The following is a 19,564-nucleotide window of genomic DNA, read 5'->3' on the forward strand; positions in this document are numbered from 1 at the left end:
CAAAACCAGGAAAATAATGCATGAACACAAAGAATTTCAACAAAGAGAAAAACTTAATTTGAAAAAAAAAAAAAAGCTCTGAGGCCGAAGAATACAATAATTAAATTGAAAAACTTACTAGGGAGATTTAAGAGCAGAAGAATTGATTGACTAGAAGAATCACTGAATGTGAAGACAGATCATTTGAAATTATTAAGGTAGAGAAACAAAAGAAAAAAAGAATAAAGAAAAGTAAATAAAACCAAGACACTTACGGGAAACTGTCAAGTGGGAAAATATACACATTTTCAAAGTTCTAGAAGAAGAATGAAAGTGAGAACATGAGTGAGTTTATTTGAGAAATAATTATTGCAAATTTTCCAAATCTGAGGAAGGAAATTAACTTCCCAATACAAGAAGCTCAAAGGATTCCAACCAGAATGTATTCAGGGAGACCTACATCAAGATACATTATAATCAAACTGCAAAAGTCAAAGAAAAAGAGAAAATCTTGAAAACAGCAAGAGAAAAAAGCAACTTATAACATTCAAGGGAGCTCCCATTAGATTATCAGTGAACTTATCATCAGAAATCTTGTAGGCCAAAAGGGAATGGGATGATATATTCAAAGTGTTGAATGAAAAAACCTAACCAAGTATATTATATCGCAAAACTGTCCTTCAAAAGGGAAAATAAAGACTTTCCCAGATAAAGATGAATCTGTTCAATACCACTAGACTTGCTTTATAATAAATGCTAAAGGGAGTCTTACAAACTGAAATGAAAAACTACTTTACAGTCACATGAAAGCCTATGAAAATATAAAGCTCAATGGTAAAGGTAAATACATATACAAGTATAGAAAACTATAATGGTGGAGCATAAAGCACTTTAAATTGAGGTATAGACATTAAAAGCATAAAATAAAACATAAAACAAAGCATAGGGATGTCTGGGTGGCTCAGTGGTTGAGTGTCTGCTTTTGGCTCAGGGAGTGATCCTGGAGTCCCAGGATCAAGTCCCACATCGGGCTCCCCATAGGGAGCCTGCTTCTCCCTCTGCCTATGTTGCTGCCTCTGCCTCTTTATTGCTCATGAATAAATAAATAAAATCTTTTTTAAAAAGCATAAAAATATAATGGTGTTAATGGATACAGAATATGTGAAAATATAATTATGATATTGATAACAAAGGAGAATCATGATATAAAAAGAATAGTCTTTTTATATAATTGAAGTTAATTTATTATCAGCTTAAAATAGACTATTATAACTCTATGTAGTTTAATGAAATCCCTATGGTAGCTACAATGAAAATACCTATCAAAGATACATAAAATAAAATAAGAAAGGAATCAAAGCATGTCAATATAAAAAATGTAAAAAAAATACAAAGGAAAGCAGTAACAAAAGAAAAGAGGACAGAATTGATATAAGACAAACAGAAAACAATAAAAAATGCAATAGTAGCCCCTTCATTATCAGGAATCACTTTAAATATAAATGGATTAAACTCCCCAATCTAGTGAGGGAGAATGGCTGAATGTATTTAAAGAAAAGATGCAACTATATTCTGTCTACAAGAAATTCACTTAAGATGTGAAGATACACATAGGCTGAAAGTGAAATTATGCAAAAAGATATTCCATGCAAACAGCAAACAAAAGAACAGAGGTGCCCATACTTATATAAGACAAAATAGATGTTAAGTCAGAAATTGTCACAAGAGACAAAAAAAGACATCATATAATGATAAAGGATCAATTTGCCAGGAAGACATAATAATTATAAATATATATGCACCTAACAGCAGAGCACCAAAATATATGGAGCAAACATTGACAGAATTGAAGGAAGAAATAAATTGAAACACAGTGATTGATAGTAGGAGATGTCAATACCTCACTTTCAATAATGGGGAGACCTACATCAAGATACATTATAATGTATAGAACATTCTATAATGGATAGAACAACTGAAAAGATTAATAAAGAAAGAAGGAACTTGAAAAACACTATAGGCCAATTGGACCTACATATATTGATCATTGCACCTAACATCAGCAGAACATAGATTTTTCTCATGGGCATGTGAAAACATTCTCCAAGATAGATGACATGTTAGAATAGAAAAACAACAGAAAAAGGTCAATAAAACTAAGAGTTGGCTTTTTGGAAAGATAAAATTGACAAACCCTTAGCTAGACTAAAAAAAGAGACAGAGACGACTCAATAAATAAAAAAAGAAATGAAAGAGGAATGGTCAACTAATATTAGATAAAGCAGGAAAGAATATCCACTGGAAAAAGAACAGTCTCTTCAATAAATGGTGCTGGGAAAATTAGACAGCCACATGCAGAAGAATGAAATTAGACCATTCTCTTACACCATACACAAAGATCAACTCAAAATGGATGAAAGATCTAAATGTGAGACAAGATTCCATCAAAATCCTAGAGGAGAACACAGGCAACACCCTTTTTGAACTTGGTCACAGCAACTTCTTGCAAGATACATCTATGAAGGCAAGAGAAACAAAAGCAAAAATGAATTATTGGGACTTCATCAAGTTAAAAAGCTTCTGCACAGCAAAAGATACAGTCAACAAAACTAGATTGTAATGCTTCCAACTTTTCTTTTTCAAGATTGCTTTGGCTGTCTTTTGTGGTTCCATACAAATTTTTGGATTGTTTGTTCTAGGACTGAAACATGCTATTGATATTTTGATGGGAATTGCATTAAATGTATAGATTGCTTTGTGTAGTACAGACATTTTAACAACATTTGTTCTTCTGATCCATAAGCATAGAATGTCTTTTCATTTCTTTGTATCCTCTTCAGTTACTTTCATCAGTGTTTTATAGATTCCAGAGTACAGATTTTCACCTCTTTGGTTAGGTTTATTCCTAGGTATTTTATTATTGTGGTGCAAATATAAGTGGGATTGTTTTTTTTAATTTCTCTTTCTGCTGCTTCATTATTGGTGTATAGAAATGCAACAGATTTCTGTACATTGGTTTTGTATCCTGTGACTTCACTGACTTATGTTATCACTTCTAGCAATTTTTTTGGTGGAGTCTTTCGGGTTTTCTACAGAATTTCATGTCATCTGCAGATAATAAAAGTTTGACTTATTTCTTGAAGATTTGATGCTTTTAATTTCTTTTCTTTTCTTTCTTTCTTTTTTTTTTTTGTCTGACCTCTGTCGCTAGGACTTCTAGCACTATGTTGAATAAAAGTGCTGAGAGTGGATATCTGTGTCTTCTTCCTGTCCTTAAGAGAAAAGCTTAGTGTTTTTCCCATAGGATGACCAATTTTTTTTAAAAAAAGCAGGAAATAATAAGTGTTGGAGAGGACACTTAGTAATTGGAAACTTGCTCACTGTTAGTTGGATTGCAAAATATGTCTTGTAAACAGCCTGTATGGAAAACAGTATGGAGTTTCCTCAAAAAATTAAAAATAGAACTACCATATGACCCACTTCTAGGTATGTATCCAAAGGGATTAAAATCAAGATCTTGAACAGTATTTTTTTTGTATGGCCATTATCATTTGTAGCAACATTATTCATAATAGCCACGATGTGGGAAAAATCTAAATGTCTACCAATGGATGAATCAATAAAAAAATGTTACTCAGCTTTTAAAAAAGGAAATCCTGTCATATACTACAACACAGATAAAACTTGAAGATTGTATTGCAAAGTAAAAAAAGCTAAACACAAAAAACAAATTCTGCATGATTCCACTTATATGAGATATCTAATAATCAATGCATAGAAACAGAAAGTAGGTTGGTGTTTGCCAGGGGCTGTGGGAAGGGGGAATGGAAAGCTGTTGTTCAATGGGACTCAGTTATGCAAGAAAAAAAAGTTCTAAAGATCTTCTATGCATATACTTTACAATATGCATATATTTAGCAATACTGGAATGTACACTTAAAAATTAAGAGGGTAAATAGTTTCAATAATGATGGAAAGAAAATAAAAACTTTTTGATACCCACAAAACAAAGACAGAAAGAAACACTGCCATCAACATTAGCCTTGTAAACTCTCAAGTAAAATGTGGTGTTATTTTCTTAAAGATTCCATAAAGATATTAACTAATCAGTTCTACGAAAAATGCTTGGTTTAGTTGCTTTGGAATCCTAAGTCTCATGTTTAAGTGTTGCAAAGTAATTGATTATGGTAAACAAAACTCAGACCACTTTTCTAACATATGGGCTCCACGTGTGTATTCCTAAGACAGAAGGCTTTAATTTTCTTGGCACTTGTTATTGTTTAGCTGGCTTTTCTAGATAAGTGCCAGAGCAGTGTAGACACTTTGTAGGCTCTGATGAAACATAATTATATAGCAATAGTTCTATAAAGTCTTTCTTTATTACATTCACTACAATGACTACATTATACAATTGTTGCACCTTATAATATCCTGCTCACTCTCTCTTATCAATGGGTGAATTTTCAATCCAGGCACTCTTTAAAAATGTACTACATATTCCAGATAACTGATATGCAAATGAATGCCGTTACATCTAAGTAGAATATTTAACAGCCAAAGCAATGAAATAGAGGTATTATAGGAATAAACTCTTGTGTATTCCATTGTTTCAAATGGTGAAAATTTTCAATGTCCCTTTATTCTTACAAGACAAAGGCTTGAGGCCCAAACAACATTGAGAATAAAATATTTGATTGTCTCACTTCTGCCCCAAAGTCCAGGGAGAATAGGCCACTTGTGGGGCTGCCTAAAGATGTCCTTGAAAAATCCTTTCAAGAGGTGTTCAGCAAGATATATATTTCCCCTCTACCCTAATAAACAGTAATTATAAACAATTTGTTGTCTGATATCCTAAGGTCAGGAAAGAGAAAATGCTATGTACATACATTTGGCAAAATTACATATCTTTGATATCATTTGGCAGGGATATTATTCTGCAAGCACAGAAAGAAAAATAAATTTTGAATCATGTACCTCCTGCAAAACCACAGAAGTTTATCTTTATGCAATAATTTCTGCAGTTTTACCCTAGTTGCTAGCTACCATCCTTCTCAGTTCTCACTTCGTTCCATGAAGCCTTTTGGTCATCCCAATCTACAATTTGACAATGCTGTTCAAAGATCCCCCCACTATAGCCCTGTGAACTGCTTTATCCTCCTTGACGATGATTCCCACTCAAAAATTCCTTCTCATTCCTCCATCCCATCCCTTTTAAATCCCCATGTTCCTACGATTTGAGCCCATCTAATAAACTTCCCATTATGTTAGTCCATTTTAAAAGGTGTCCATTCGGGGATCCCTGGGTGGCTCAGCGTTTGAGTGTCTGCCTTTGGCCCGGGGCCTGATCCTGGAGTCCCGGGATCGAGTCCCACATCGGGCTCCCTGCATGGAGCCTGCTTCTCTCTGCCTGTGTCTCTGCCCACCCCCGCCCCCGTCTCTCATAAATAAATAATATCTTAAAAAATAAAAATAAAAGGTGCCCATTCAGGATTTGGGGATGTCAAAAGTATATGAGCGGCCTTCTGGTGGTGAAGGGAATTTGTTTTTTTTTTTTTTTTTAATTTTTTTTAATTTTATTTATTTATGATAGTCACATAGAGAGAGAGAGAGAGGCAGAGACACAGGCAGAGGGAGAAGCAGGCTCCATGCACCGGGAGCCCGACGTGGGATTCGATCCGGGGTCTCCAGGATCGCACCCTGGGCCAAAGGCAGGCGCCAAACCGCTGCGCCACCCAGGGATCCCTGGTGAAGGGAATTTGTATCATATCAGAGAGGTCTGCTGCTATGAATAGCCTTGATAATTAAAATCGAGGAATGATTCATAGCATCTGTCCATTTAAGTCTCCTTAGTTTTGAGCTGTCACAGCTTCAAATCTCTGGCTTTCGCTGTTCGGCAAATACATCTGTAGCATAACCAATTTTTTTTAATTTATTATTTTTTATTTGTTTTTATTGAAGCTCTGTTTGCCAACATATAGTATAATATCCAGTGCTCATCCTATCAAGTGCCCTCCCCAGTGACTGTCACCCAGTACCCCAACACCCTCTAACCTCCAGTTCCACTACCCCTTGTTCGTTTCCCAGAGTTAGGAGTCTCTCATGGTTTGTCTCCCTCTCTAAATTTTCCCAATCAGTTCCCCTCCTTTCCCTTATAATCCCTGTCACTATTTTTATATTCCCCACAAGTGAAACCATATGATGGTTCCCCTTCTCTGATTGACTTACTTCACACAGCATAATACCCTCCAGTTCCATCCATGTTGAAGCAAATGGTGGGTATTTGTCATTTCTAATAGCTGAGTAATATTCCATTGTATATATAGACCACATCTTCTTTATCCATTCTTCTGTCAAAGGACATCGTGGCTCTTTCCAAAGTTTGGCTATTGTGGACATTGCTGCTATGAACATTGGGGTGCAGGTGTCCTGGCATGTCATTGCATCTGTATCTTTGGGGTAAATACCCAGCGGTGCAATTGCTGGGGCATAGGGTAGCTCTATTTTTAACTCTTTGAGGAACCTCCACACAGTTTTCCAGAGTGGCTGTACCAATTCACATTCCCACCAACAGTACAAGAGGGTTCCCCTTTCTCCACATCCTCTCCAACATTTGTTGTTTCCTGGCTTGTTGATTTTCGTTATTCTCACTGGTGTGAGGTGGTATGTCATTGTGGTTTTGATTTGTATCTCCCTGATGGCAAGTGATGCAGAGCATTTTCTCACGGGCTTGTTGGCTGTGTGTATGTCTTCTTTGGTGAAATTTCTGTACATGTCTTTGGCCCATTTCATGATTGAATTTTTTGTTTCTTGGGTATTGAGTTAATTTATTTTATTTTTTTAATTATTCATGAGAGACACACACAGAGAGAGAGAGAGAGAGAGAGAGAGAGAGAGAGGCAGAGACACAGGCAGAGGGAGAAGCAGGATCCATGCAGGGAGCCTGATGTGGGACTCGATCCCGGGTATCCAGGATCAGGCCCTGTACTGAAGGCGGCACTAAACCGCTGAGCCACCTGGGCTGCCCGGTGTTGAGTTTAATAAGTTCTTTATAGATCTTGGATACTAGCCCTGTATCTCATATGTCATTTGCAAATATCCTCTCCCATTCTGTAGGCTGTCTTTTAGTTTTGTTGATTGCTTCTTTTGCTATGCAGGAGCTTTTTAACTTGATGAAGTCCCAATAGTTCATTTTTGCTTTTCTTTCTCTTGCCTTCATAGATGTATCTTGCAAGAAGTTGCTGTGACCAAGTTCTCCTCTAGGATTTTGATGGAATCTTGTCTCACATTTAGATCTTTCATCCATTTTGAATTGATCTTTGTGTATGGTGTAAGAGAATGGTCTAGTTTCATTCTTCTGCACATGGCTGTCCAATTTTCCCAGCACCATATATTGAAGACACTGTCCTTTTTCCAGTGGATATTCTTTCCTGCTTTGTCGAACATTGGTTGACCATAGAGTTGAGGGCCCATTTCTGAGTTCTCTAGTCTGTTCCATTGATCTATGTGTCTGTTTCTGTGCCAGTACCACACTGTCTTGATGATCATAACTTTGTAATACAGCTTGAAATCCAGCATGGTGATACCCCTGGCATTTGGGTTTCTTGTTTTAATATCCCTTTGGCTATTCAGGGTCTTTTCTGATTCCATACAAATCTTAAGATTATTTGTTCCAGCTCTGTGAAGAAAGCCCTTGGTATTTTGATAGGGATTGCATTGAACGTGTAAATTGCCCTAGGTAGCATACACATTTTCACAATATTTATTCTTCCAATCTATGAGCATGAAATGTTTCTCCATCTCTTTGTGTGTTCCTCAATTTGTTTAAATGGTGTAATGTAGTTCTTAGGATATAGATCCTTTACCTCTTTGGTTAGGTTATTCCTAGGTACTTATGGTTTTGGGTGCCATTGTAAATGGGATTGATTCCTTAATTTCTCTTTCTTCAGTCTAATTGTTAGTGTATAGAAATGCCACTGATTTCTGGGCATTGATTTTGTATCCTGCCACACTGCCAAATTGCTGTATGAGTTCTAGCAATCTTGGGATGGAGTTTTTTGGTTTTTCTACGTATAGTATCATGTCATCTGTGAAGAGAGAGAGTTTGATTTCTTCTTTGCCAATGTGAATGCCTTTTGTCTCTTTTTGTTGTCTGATTGCTGAGGCTAGGACTTCTAGTACTATGTTGAATAGCAGTGAGGAGAGTGGACATCCCTGTTGTTTTCCTGATCTTAGGGGAAAGGCTCTTAGCTTTTCCCCACTGAGAATGAAATTCACTGTGGACTTTTCATACATGGCTTTTAGAATTGAAGAATGTTCCCTCCATCCCTACACCTTGACGAGTTTTAATCAGGAATGGATGCTGTATTTTGTCAAATGCTTTCTCTGCATCTATTGAGAGGATCATATGGTTCTTGTTTTTTTCTCTTGTTGATATGAACTATCACATTGATTGCTTTACAAGTGTTGAACCAGCCTTGCACTCCGGGGAAAAATCTCACTTGGTCATGGTGAATAATCTTAATGTACTGTTGGATTGTATTGGCTAATATCTTGTTGAGAATTTTTGCTTCTGTTTCATTAGGTAAATTGGTCTATAATTCTCCTTTTCGGTGGGGTCTTTGTCTGCTTTTGGAATTAAGGTGATGCTGACCTCATAAAACGAGTTTGGAAGTATTCCATCCCTTTCTAGCCTTCAAAACAGCTTTAGTAGGATAGATATTATTTCTTCTTTAAACGTTTGATACAATTCCCCAGGGAAGCCATGTGGCCCAGGACTTTTGTGTTTTGGGAGGTTTTTGATGACTGTTTCAATTTCCTCACTGGTTATTGGCCTGTTCAGGCATTCTATTTCCTCCTGTTCTGGTTTTGGTAATTTGTAGTTTTTCAGAAATGTATCTATTTCTTCTAGATTGCCTAATTTGTTGGCATATAGCTGATCATAATATGTTTTTTAAAACTTTGTATTTATGTAAAAAATGTAAAAAAATAAATAAAAATAAAAACTTTGTGTTTCCTTGATATTGGTTCTGATCTCTCGTCTTTCATTCATGATTTTATTGATTTTAGTCTTTTCTCTTTAGTAAGGTTGGCTAATGGTTTATCTATCTTATTCTTTCAAAGAACCAACTTCTGATTTTGTTGATCTGTTCTACAGTTCTTCTGATCTCTATTTCATTGAGTTCTGCTCAAATCTTTATTATCTCTCTTCTTCTGCTTGGTGTAGGTTTTACTTGCTGTGTTTTCTCCAATTCCTTTAGGGGCGAGGTTAGCTTGTGTTTTTGAGGTTTTCCAACTTTTTGAGGGATGCTTGTATTTTGATGTATTTCCCTTTTAGGACTGCTTTTGCTGTATCCCAAAGATTTTTAATGGTTGTATCTTCATTTTCATTACTCTCCATGAACCTTTTTAATTCTCTAATTTCCTGGTTGACCCATTCATCCTTTAGTAGGATGATCTTGAACCTCCACATGTTTGGTTTCTTCCAAATTTCCTCTTGTGATTGAGTTCTAGTTGCAAAGCATTGTCACCTGAAAATATGCAAGGGACAATCCCAATATTTTGGTATCAGTTGAGACCTGATTTGTGACCCAGTATGTGGTCTATTCTGGAGAAAGTTCCATGTGCACTTAAGAAGAATGTGTATCCAGTTGGGTTCAGAAGGAAGGTTCTGTATATATCTAAAATCCAAGTGGTCCAGTGTATCATTTAAAGCCCTTGTTTCTTTGGTGATGTTGTGCTTAGAAACTGTCATTTCCTGAAAGTGCCTTGTTGAAGTCTCTTACTATGAATGTATTATTATCTAAGTATTTTTTACTTTGGTTATTGATTGATATACTTGGCATCTCCCACGTTAAGTGCATAAATATTCATGATTATTTGGTCTTATTGCTGGATAGACCCTTTAAGTATGATATAGTGTCTTTCTTCATGTCTTACTACAGTCTTTGGTATAAACTTTTATGTTATATGAGGATTGCAACACCAGCTTTCTTTTGAGGACCATCTGAATGGTAAATGTTTCTCCACTCCTTCATTTTCAAGCTGTAGATGCCTTTGGTCTAAAATGAGTCTCCTGTAGACAGCATGTAGATGGATCTTTCTTTTTTACCCAGTCTGATACTCTGCATCTTTTGATGGGATCATTCAGCCCATTGACATTCAGAGTAACTATTGAAGGATATGAGTTTAGTGTCATGGTATTACTTATTCAGTCCTTGTTTCGTGGATTGTTTCTTTGGGCTCCCTCTTTCTTTTACAGGGTCCTCCTTAATATTTCTTGCAGGGCCAGTTTGGTGGTCACGTATTCTTTCAGTTTCTGCCTATCTGGGAAGCTCTTTATCTCTCCTTCTACTCTGAATGACAGCCTTGCTGGATAAAGTGTTCTTGGCTGCAGATTCTTCTCATTTAGTACCCTGAATATATCCTGCCAGCCCTTTTTGGCCTGCCAAGTCTCTGTGGAGAGGTCTGCTATTAATATTTCATCCCATATAAGTTAAGAATCTCTTGTCTCATGCTGCTTTAAGAATTTTCTCTTTATCTTTGAAATGTGTAAGTTTCACTATCAAATGCTGAAGTGTTGAATGGTTTTTACTGATTTTTCGGGGGTGGGGACCTCTCTATCTCTTGGATCTGAATGCCTATTCCTTCTCCAGATTTGGGAGGTTGTCAGCTAAGATTTGTTCAAATATACTTTGTGGTCCTCTCTCTGTCTCAAGGAATCTCTACTCTGGAATCCCAATTAGACGTAAATTCTTCCTTATCAAGCTATCATTTATTTCCCTAAGCCTTTCCTCATGGGCTCTTAATTGTTTTTCTCTTTTTTTCTCGGCCTCCTTCCTCACCATCAACTTGTCTTCTATGTCACTCACTCTCTCTTCCATCTCATTAACCCTAGCAGTTAGGACATCCAGATTGGATTGCATTTCATTCGATCTATTTTTAATTTTGGCCAGAATAGATCTCCATTCTGCAGTAATGAAGTCTCTAGAGTCCTTTTTGCTTTTGTCCAGAGCCACCAGTAGCTTTATCATTGTACTTCTGAATTGACATTCTGACATCATATTCTGTACGAATTTCTGTCAGATATCCAAATTCTGTAACTCTGTGGCAGAGAGTACTGCTTCTGGTTCTTTCTTTAGTGGTGAATTATTCCTTCTAGTCATTTTGTCCAGTGCAGGGTGGCTGTTTGAGTGGGCTGAGTCAAAAATATCAACCACGACCTAAGTAAAATACACCCTAGATGATTCCAAAGAGGCCAGAGACCAGAAAATGAAAGAAAAGTAGAACAGAACAAAATAAAGGAAAAGGACCACTAAAGTGAAAAACAATTTTAAAACAAAGTAGTAAAAATAAAAAGCCCAAAAACAAAAACAAAGAAGAAGAAAAAGAAAAGAAAGAAAAGAGGAAAAAGGAAAAAAATGTGGGGGGTGGTGGTGGTGATGAGGAAGTGGTAGTGGAGAGAGAATGTAGTCTACCTGAGGGGTCCTATATGGTGATCCTCTTGGTTCTGAGTGTGTTTTGTTCTGTATGTTATAAGATGCTCAGTCCCAAATTTATATAAACCAGCACTACTTATAGAAAGGCCCACCATTGACCACCAAAACATAAACAAGTTAAAAGAGGGGGGCAGAATGGGAAGGAAGAGAGAATATAATCTCACAGAATGAACCAGCACAGTATACCACTTGGTTCTGGGTGCATGCTGGTCATGTTTTAGAAGGTATTTTTTTTTTATGTTTTTTTTTTTTATGTTTTAGAAGGTATTAGCTTTTACCATTGTAGAACAAAATGAGGTAGAAAACCAAAAAACATAAAACAAAAACCCATGTCTCTTGTATCTACCAAAATTAAATCAAATACTTTGAAGGGAATCCAGAAGTGGAAAATATATCTAAGACGTAATGGTAGAACTATGAAAATCAAAAGGGAAAAAACTTAAAAATGAAGAGCTGGTAAAATACTGTAGTCAAGGTGGTAAAAGAGAAAAAATATTGGAAATTTTTAGTCTGATATAAAAAATGAGTCATAATGGAAAAAGAAAAAAGCACCCTCTCATTCTATACAGTATTTTCCCCTCAGTCCTGGAGCTTTCCAGTGCTGCTTGGTCAGAACTTGCTCTTCCCCTGTCCTTCCAGCTGGTCTTCTGGGGGAGGGGCTGCTGTGCTGTTCTCAGGTGTGTGCACCTGGGGGAGCTGCCCCGCCCTCACCAGGTGCCGGGCTCAGTGGGAGCTGTTTATCCTGTGAGGCTCCTGCTCCCTGGTGGCCCCGCTCTGTCCCAGGTACAAGGTGACACCAGGAGGGACAACCACACTGGCGGCGGCCAGCTTCAAGCCCTAAAGTCAGCTCCCACAGTAACACCCGAAGCTCCCAGTCCTCACTGGCCTGGATGCTCCAGGGGTGGGGGCACTGATCTGCCCAGTTCAGGGGTGCCCTGCGCAAGAGCGTCCTCACTGTCTTGTGTCCTCCCGGCCTCCCCCTGTCCCAGGGGGAGCGCCGGATCTTGGGCTGTGTCCCTGGGGTGCCCTGGGCTCCGGGGCCTGCACCGCTGGAATCGCGCTCCCGAGGCCACAGAGCCCCCTCCGCGGGGAGCCTCCGCCTGAGCTGCTCCCGGGGCCCCGCCGGGCATGGGCTGCAGCCGGTTAGGGAGCTCGGCCGCCGAGTGTGGCGGGCTCTCCCCTGGGGTGCACTTCCTGTTAGTGACCCGGGGAACCTGGGGGCTCCACTGTCCCTCCTGAGATCCTGCCCAAGTTCCCTGCTAAGCGCCTTTTCATCTGGGAAGAATCCGGTGCGGATTTTTAAAGTTCCTGCCTCTCCGGGGCTGGGCTCTCCTGTCCTGGAGGCTCTTGCACAGGACCTTAGCCCGGTTCCTCGCGGAGGCCCCTCCCCCACTGGATTCTATTTTATTTTTATTTTCTGCCTTCCTACCTTGCTAGAAGTGCAAACCCTTCTCTCTGTAGCGTTCTGGCTGTTCTCTCTTTAAAATCTCAGGTCGAACTTGTAGGTGTTCAGGATGGTTTTTAAGTTATCTAGGTAAGTTGTTGGGGCCAGGTGAGCTGAGGACCCTACTCCTCCGCCATCTTGCCCCACCCCCTTCATCACCAAATTAATGAGAGGGGCGGGTTCAACCAGGATCTCTGTCTCTACAAAGGTCCAGTTTTAACTAGTATCATAGGCCTACTAAACCTGTCCTTTTGCCCTCCATACAATACATCTCAACTGGAACTCTTCTGATTCCAAAATTAAGAACCCAAACGTGCATCAGAAGATCGTTGAAGAAATCCCACTCTTCTGTTTTCATCATTACGTTTTGCATTCTACCAAGAAATTATACTCTAAATAGAGCCAAAATCCCAAGAGGAGGCAAATCACATACATCCTAATAATATTCATGCTTTTAGTTTGGGAGATAATATTGTCTCCTTTTACTGACAGTCCTTAAGTTGTCAGTTCTCCTAAACACATCAACAATCACCCCTAAAAACTCAAGATTAGACTTTTTAACAAGGTAATGACAGCCTAATGAACATAGACCTTTTCTCACTCCTTTTTCTACTCCTTGGCAATACGGCATTGATGACAAGAGTCTATTTTTTCTCCAAAAAATAGACCAGAGTACATGGCAGGGTACTTTTAGAGATATTCTATTATAAGAGAAAGAAGGAAAGGATGGTTGCATATGTAAAAGGATTTTTATTTTTGGTGGTAAGGAAGAAGTTACACAAAATTAAGAATTGAATCGGCAACCCATTTGCTGCTTAGTAGTTAAGTTTTATGTGTGTCTCCTTAATTCTAGAAACTTTTTCAATACACAAGAGTTTTCTATGATAGCACGATATATTCCAAGCTCTAAAAGAATGAGAATCATGCCTGTTTTGCTCATCACTAAACCTTATATCTCTGTGGAATAATAGAGTGCCTGGCATATAGTAGGTTTTCAATAAATATTTCTTCAATGAGGAAACTGAGACATAATTATTTTCCTAACATGTTCATTTGTCTTTCTAGACTCTTTGAACCCAAGGATGATGTCTATTGTCTGAGAACCCCCCAGAGTGTTTGACACATGCTTATTTTTGCCTGATCAATGAACAAATGGATTTTTTTTCCGCAAAATCATTTCCTTTTATTCTGTGGCACTTCAATAAAGTAAGTAGACTTGTGCATGATTTGTGTTAATTTATATATGATGGTGGGGATTAAGACCGAAGAAAGGCTTCTGGGGGAATTCCTGCTCTTTATTTCCTAAGATCTTCAGGGCAGGGACTGACTTTTTCGACTTCCCCACACTTCCTAACCAACAGTTGGCCTGAATGGACATTGGCCAAACATTTGGAGCAGCATCTTGAAGAGAGGCAATCTGTTTAGAACAACCCATTCACCTGTTCAGTTTCAGGGTCCAAATCAATATCATAGAAACAGGGCTGAGTGGGGAGTCCAGGCATTGTGCTCATTGTCCCTACCAAGGGGTACAGAAAACTGGCCCTGACGCTGGCATGGATGTCATGAATGGGCAAGACAAAGCCTGTGGGCACACCCTTTTGCCCTGGGTTATGAGACAAGGACAAGTGTGTTTTGGCCATGCAGATAGGCAGGTTCCCAAAGCCCTGTTTCGTGTAGACTTCAGCTTTGTGTTGAGCTTCAGGAAGCAATTCTATGTCGTCAGCCCCATAGATTTTCTATGCAATGATACTGATTTTATCCTCAACTGGGAGTTTGAGGTCATAAAGGAGCTGGAAGCTGCTGGGTGCTTGAGCTGCTCTCTGGACAGCCTGAGCTAGGGCTAAAGCGCCCATACCTCCTTCTGCCCAGTGAGTGCATTTCACAGCATCAAAAGCCCCATGTTCTTTGGCAAGGCGGCTGACGAGGTCCAGCTTGGCCTCTGTAAACAAATGGATTTTAATTATATATCATTTGTATCTATCTGAGGTCCAGGTCAAACTAGCTATCCAAAGTGTCTGTCATCCTGAATTCCATTCTGTTTTCATATGCAGTCTTATGTATCAGAGCTTTACATTTCTTTGGTCTCCAAAGTAATAAATACCTTCAACCAAAATATATGGTTTTGTTTGTTTGTTTTTTGACTCAGTTTATGCTAAAACATTCTGTCCTAATCCCAGGCTTATGTGAATATCTGACTTTTACACAAGGTAATAATTTGAATTCATATTTATACTATTCCAGTTTCTTTTTCAGCTGAACCTATTCCCACTTTGTCTTTTTTTTTTCTAGTTACATGTTTTCTTTCCTAAGATGCTTAAGTCACAATTTGCTTTTATTTGTCTGGTTGTGCTCAGGCCTTTGCTGAATTAGACCTCTGATCCTTGACCTACCTAGCTATGGCACTCCAGAAAATGAGTTGTTTTTTTAAAAATAGAACATCCACTATACCATGTGGTAGTAAATTTTGCTGCCTTTAAATTGTCAGTAATTTTTACTTAATTCAAATATTTACATAGAATAATCAGGAAAGAAAAAAGCCCCAGATATTTTTAAGACAATTTAGGTCAATGGTTCTGAATATGAATTGTAGACTCATTGGCAGCAGTGGAGTGGATAAAGGAGATGGAAAGAGTGTACAGTTTTAAACAGAGCTTGCAAATGTGTAAGACCAAGCATTGCCTATAAATAGAATACATGACATGACATGGCTGGTTTCCTCATTCTGTCTCCCATCTCATATCTGCCAGGACTTCTCCCAAACCCACTCCTGCTAATTCATGAAAAATTGAGATTTATTAAGTGAAAGGATCTAGAGTATTAAGCTGTCTATTATACTATAATCATGCCCATATATTTTAATTAGCCAGAAATAGAGGATGTGTGACAAGATTTTCCAGGACAAGCAGGGGAAAGAGGATACCACTTAAAGGCAGATATGTTATAATCTTTCAAGAGAAACTTCACCTATGGTCTTTCTGTTGGCCTGTTTTCCACAATCCAGAGTTCATGTGACACTGCCTTCCCATTTGTTCATGACTCAGATTTGACCTCTAAGCTCTCTGGGGAACATACTTTTATTCAATGTTTCTCTGCTGTGGCTCTAAGATCGCATGCACCAAGTAGTGTTAGTAAGCTGAATAAACATGTAAGTCATTTCTGTGCATTAACTCTAAGTTGAAAAATATATGCTTTTGTAATGAATAAAATATAAATTTCTATAAAAGGCTCACTAAGGTCACTATAGTTATTTATCTTTATGTATTTTTTCAATTAACGTATACCAAAAGCACAATTACTATTATGAGTTTATGAATCTTTATAGTAAAAGTTGTCCCAAGAAGTAGAAAACAGTAGGGATTGCTCATTTTAAATGATGTTGGTCAATACAATTAACCTAACAACCAAAACTTCCCACACTCCACTAATGTTCTACTTACTAGAATAGTATTTCAAGCAAGTACACTCCAGTACAAACCATTGAACCATTCTTTATTGCTTGATATAGTGAGATTTGAGCTCCATATGCAGGGAAACAAAGTTACCAGGATATATATAGATATTCTGTAGGCTTAGGTTTACATTATGAATGTTAAAACCTATCAAAACTCTCTTGTCCAAAATAGTAGGATGTGACAGTCCAGTGGCAGCAAGTAAATTTGATTTTGCTTGGTAACTACAATCAAAGGCCATTCATTGCTTGGAGTCCCATTCAGAAAATGATGCTAAGGTACCATCCATGCTCACTAGATGAAGAATGCCACAACCAGTTAACAAGGTATCATAACCTGGGAATGGGAAACAGAGGAATGCCTGCTACATATTTGCCGCTGTGGACCATATTTTATCTTGTGCATGAATTGCTGCAATAGTTTCTGAGCTGGTACCATTTCTCCAACCAATTCATCTTCTAAATTAGCCATCTTTTAACACTGGGTTGGCTATTAGACAGCCTATAAGCTCTCAATCAAATTATTCAACTGATTCTGTGATGCCACCAGAATTTGAGCCCATCCTATATATCTAATCTTATATCATCATTCCTCCAGCTAGTATTTTGAACACTTGCCAGCATGATCATCATGCTCTGTAACATACTATATTCACTATTCCCTCCTATGTCATGTACCAGTCCTTCCCACTTGAAATGCCCCTCCTCTCTATTCACCTTAATCCAAACTTCCTATTCTTATTAGATTCTTTATGTAGCTTATCCAATTAATATAAATAAAGCATTGTGGAATTTATTGTAAGGAAATATGTACACTAAAATTAACATTGTAACTGGAAAGCCTCTAACAACTGAGGAAGCTCTAGAAATTGGCAATTTTCTCCATTTATCTCTCATGGGTTATAATGATCTTTCTACTTCTCATCTACTCTCAACATCATTTGAGATTTGCATTTACTTTTTTCTTTTTTCTATCAAATAGCTTTTTCTGCTTCCTCAAAATTTCTGCCCCCCTGATATTTTCTGCTCCTTGTAAGTTTGCCTTGGAAATGGCCATTATGGCCTCCTTTACTGCCCTATAGATCAAGACTTCTACTACTATTCATATCAATTTCTCAATATTTCTTAAGTGAAAACTCAGAATCCAGGAATCTGGCTGACCCAAATGATCTTTTTGCATCAACCCACAATAAAACAAGTCACTTAACAGTTTATGGATTCATCATGGATCAGATAGCCAAGTGGCAAGCTAAAGTGACAGACAGAGGGGATACATAGAACAAAATATGGATGGGCAAGTTTCCCTCACAGGATATAAGGGCAAGCCATGAGATTAAAACTGCCAACTCTCCTTCCTTTACTATCTAGCTCTAGTCCCTCTTCCTCTGTGAAGCCATCTACAACTAGAGATGAGAAGGTAATCTCCCTTCTGGAAATTACAATACAATGGGTAGTCAATATCACTTATTATGTTTTAGAATATATATTTACAGATTATTCCTAATTTTTAATCAAAGTTTCACCTCATATAACTAATAATTTGAATAGGCATTAAGTACAAGAGCCATGTCATAGGTTTTTGTTTGGTTTTTATTGGATTTTGTAATTATTCATGATAGCTAACACAATGTTGGGTACTCAGTAAATAGGTAATGCGTAATGCATTTATTGATATTAAAAGGATGGAATTTATAATGTGATTATATTTTCAGGCTAAGGAGAAAAACAAGCATTCTCATCTCAAAACAAATTGCATAAGTCAAAATATTGAACAGATGGGTGTATAATTAAATCATTCTTCTATAGGTAGATTTCACTATTCATTTTTTCTCCCCTGGGAAATTAGAAGAGTCAGTTCAAAGAAAACTGAAAAATTCCATTTGAAGAGATTTCCCCTGAGGTTTATGTCAGATCGTGTGAAATAATTTGTGTTTTCATTTAGACAGCCTAATACCAAAGCTAATGACATGATTATTTTCGTGACATAAAGACCTTATAGTTTTCATAGTAAAAGATTCTTATCTATTATATAGCTTAGTATAGAATCAGTATGTTACATTATATAAAGAGGTATTTTAAAATTTTTATTAGTTTATTTAAATTCAATTAACATATAGTGTACTATTAGTTTCAGAGATAGAATTCAGCGATTCATCAGTTGCATTTAACACCCGGTGCTCATTACATCAAGTGCCCTCTTTAATGCCCATCACCTAGTTACCCAATACCCCCCTCCGTCTCCCATCCAGCAGCCCTCAGTTTGTTTCCTATAGTTGAGAGTCTCTTATGGTTTGTCTCCCTTCTGATTTCATCATATTTTATTTTCCCTCCCTTCCCCTATGACACTCTGTTTTGTTTCTTAAATTCCACATGAGTGAAATCATATGGTAATTATTTTTCTCTTATTGACTTATTTTGCTTAGCATAAACCCTCTAGTTCCATCTACACATTGCAAATGGTAAGACTGTATATTTGATGGCTTAATAAATTCTATTATATAAATTATAATATGAATAATTGTGATATATTATATATAAGTATAATACATTTATTATAAATATATTAATTATAATATAAATATAATATATTATTTATTATAAATATAATATTATTTATTATATTATATTTATATTATAAATGTAATGTTTATATATTATATATAAATATTACATTAAATTTATGTATTAAAATATATTATATAAAATATATATTATATAATATTCCATTATATATACATATATATATCACATCTTCTTTATCCATTCATCAAAAAAATTGTTAGATCTCATACAGGAATTCAGCAAAGTGGCAGGATATAAAAATCAATACACAGAAATTAGTTGCATATCTATATACTAACAATGAGATAGAATAAAGAGAAATTAGGGAATCAGTCCTATTTACAAATGCACCAAGAACTGTAAGATACCTAGGAATAAACCTAACCAAAGAGGTAAAGGATTTGTATTCTGAAAACTATAAAAGAGACATTCCACTACTTAATTTATACTTCATTTCTGGTGAAAAGATTATTTTATTTATTTAAGTTTTTGAAGTTTTAATTTAAATTCTAGTTAGTTAATAAATAGTAAAATATTGGTTTCAGAAGTAGAATTTAACGATTCATCACTTACTTATAACACTCAGTGCTCATCACAAGTGCCCTCCTTAGACTTTATCCATACCTGAAGTATGAA

The 19,564-nt window shown here is 37.0% G+C and overlaps 1 pseudogene; it reads right to left on the reverse strand.

Annotated features, from left to right (window-relative positions):
* Positions 1-14,081: 14,081 nt before the first annotated feature.
* On the reverse strand, positions 14,082-14,876 carry LOC144307615 (C-1-tetrahydrofolate synthase, cytoplasmic pseudogene; annotated as a pseudogene).
* Between the last annotated feature and the right edge of the window lie 4,688 nt (positions 14,877-19,564).

The sequence above is a fragment of the Canis aureus genome, chromosome X (assembly GCF_053574225.1).
Source record: "Canis aureus isolate CA01 chromosome X, VMU_Caureus_v.1.0, whole genome shotgun sequence".
In the NCBI taxonomy this organism is placed as follows: domain Eukaryota; kingdom Metazoa; phylum Chordata; class Mammalia; order Carnivora; family Canidae; genus Canis; species Canis aureus.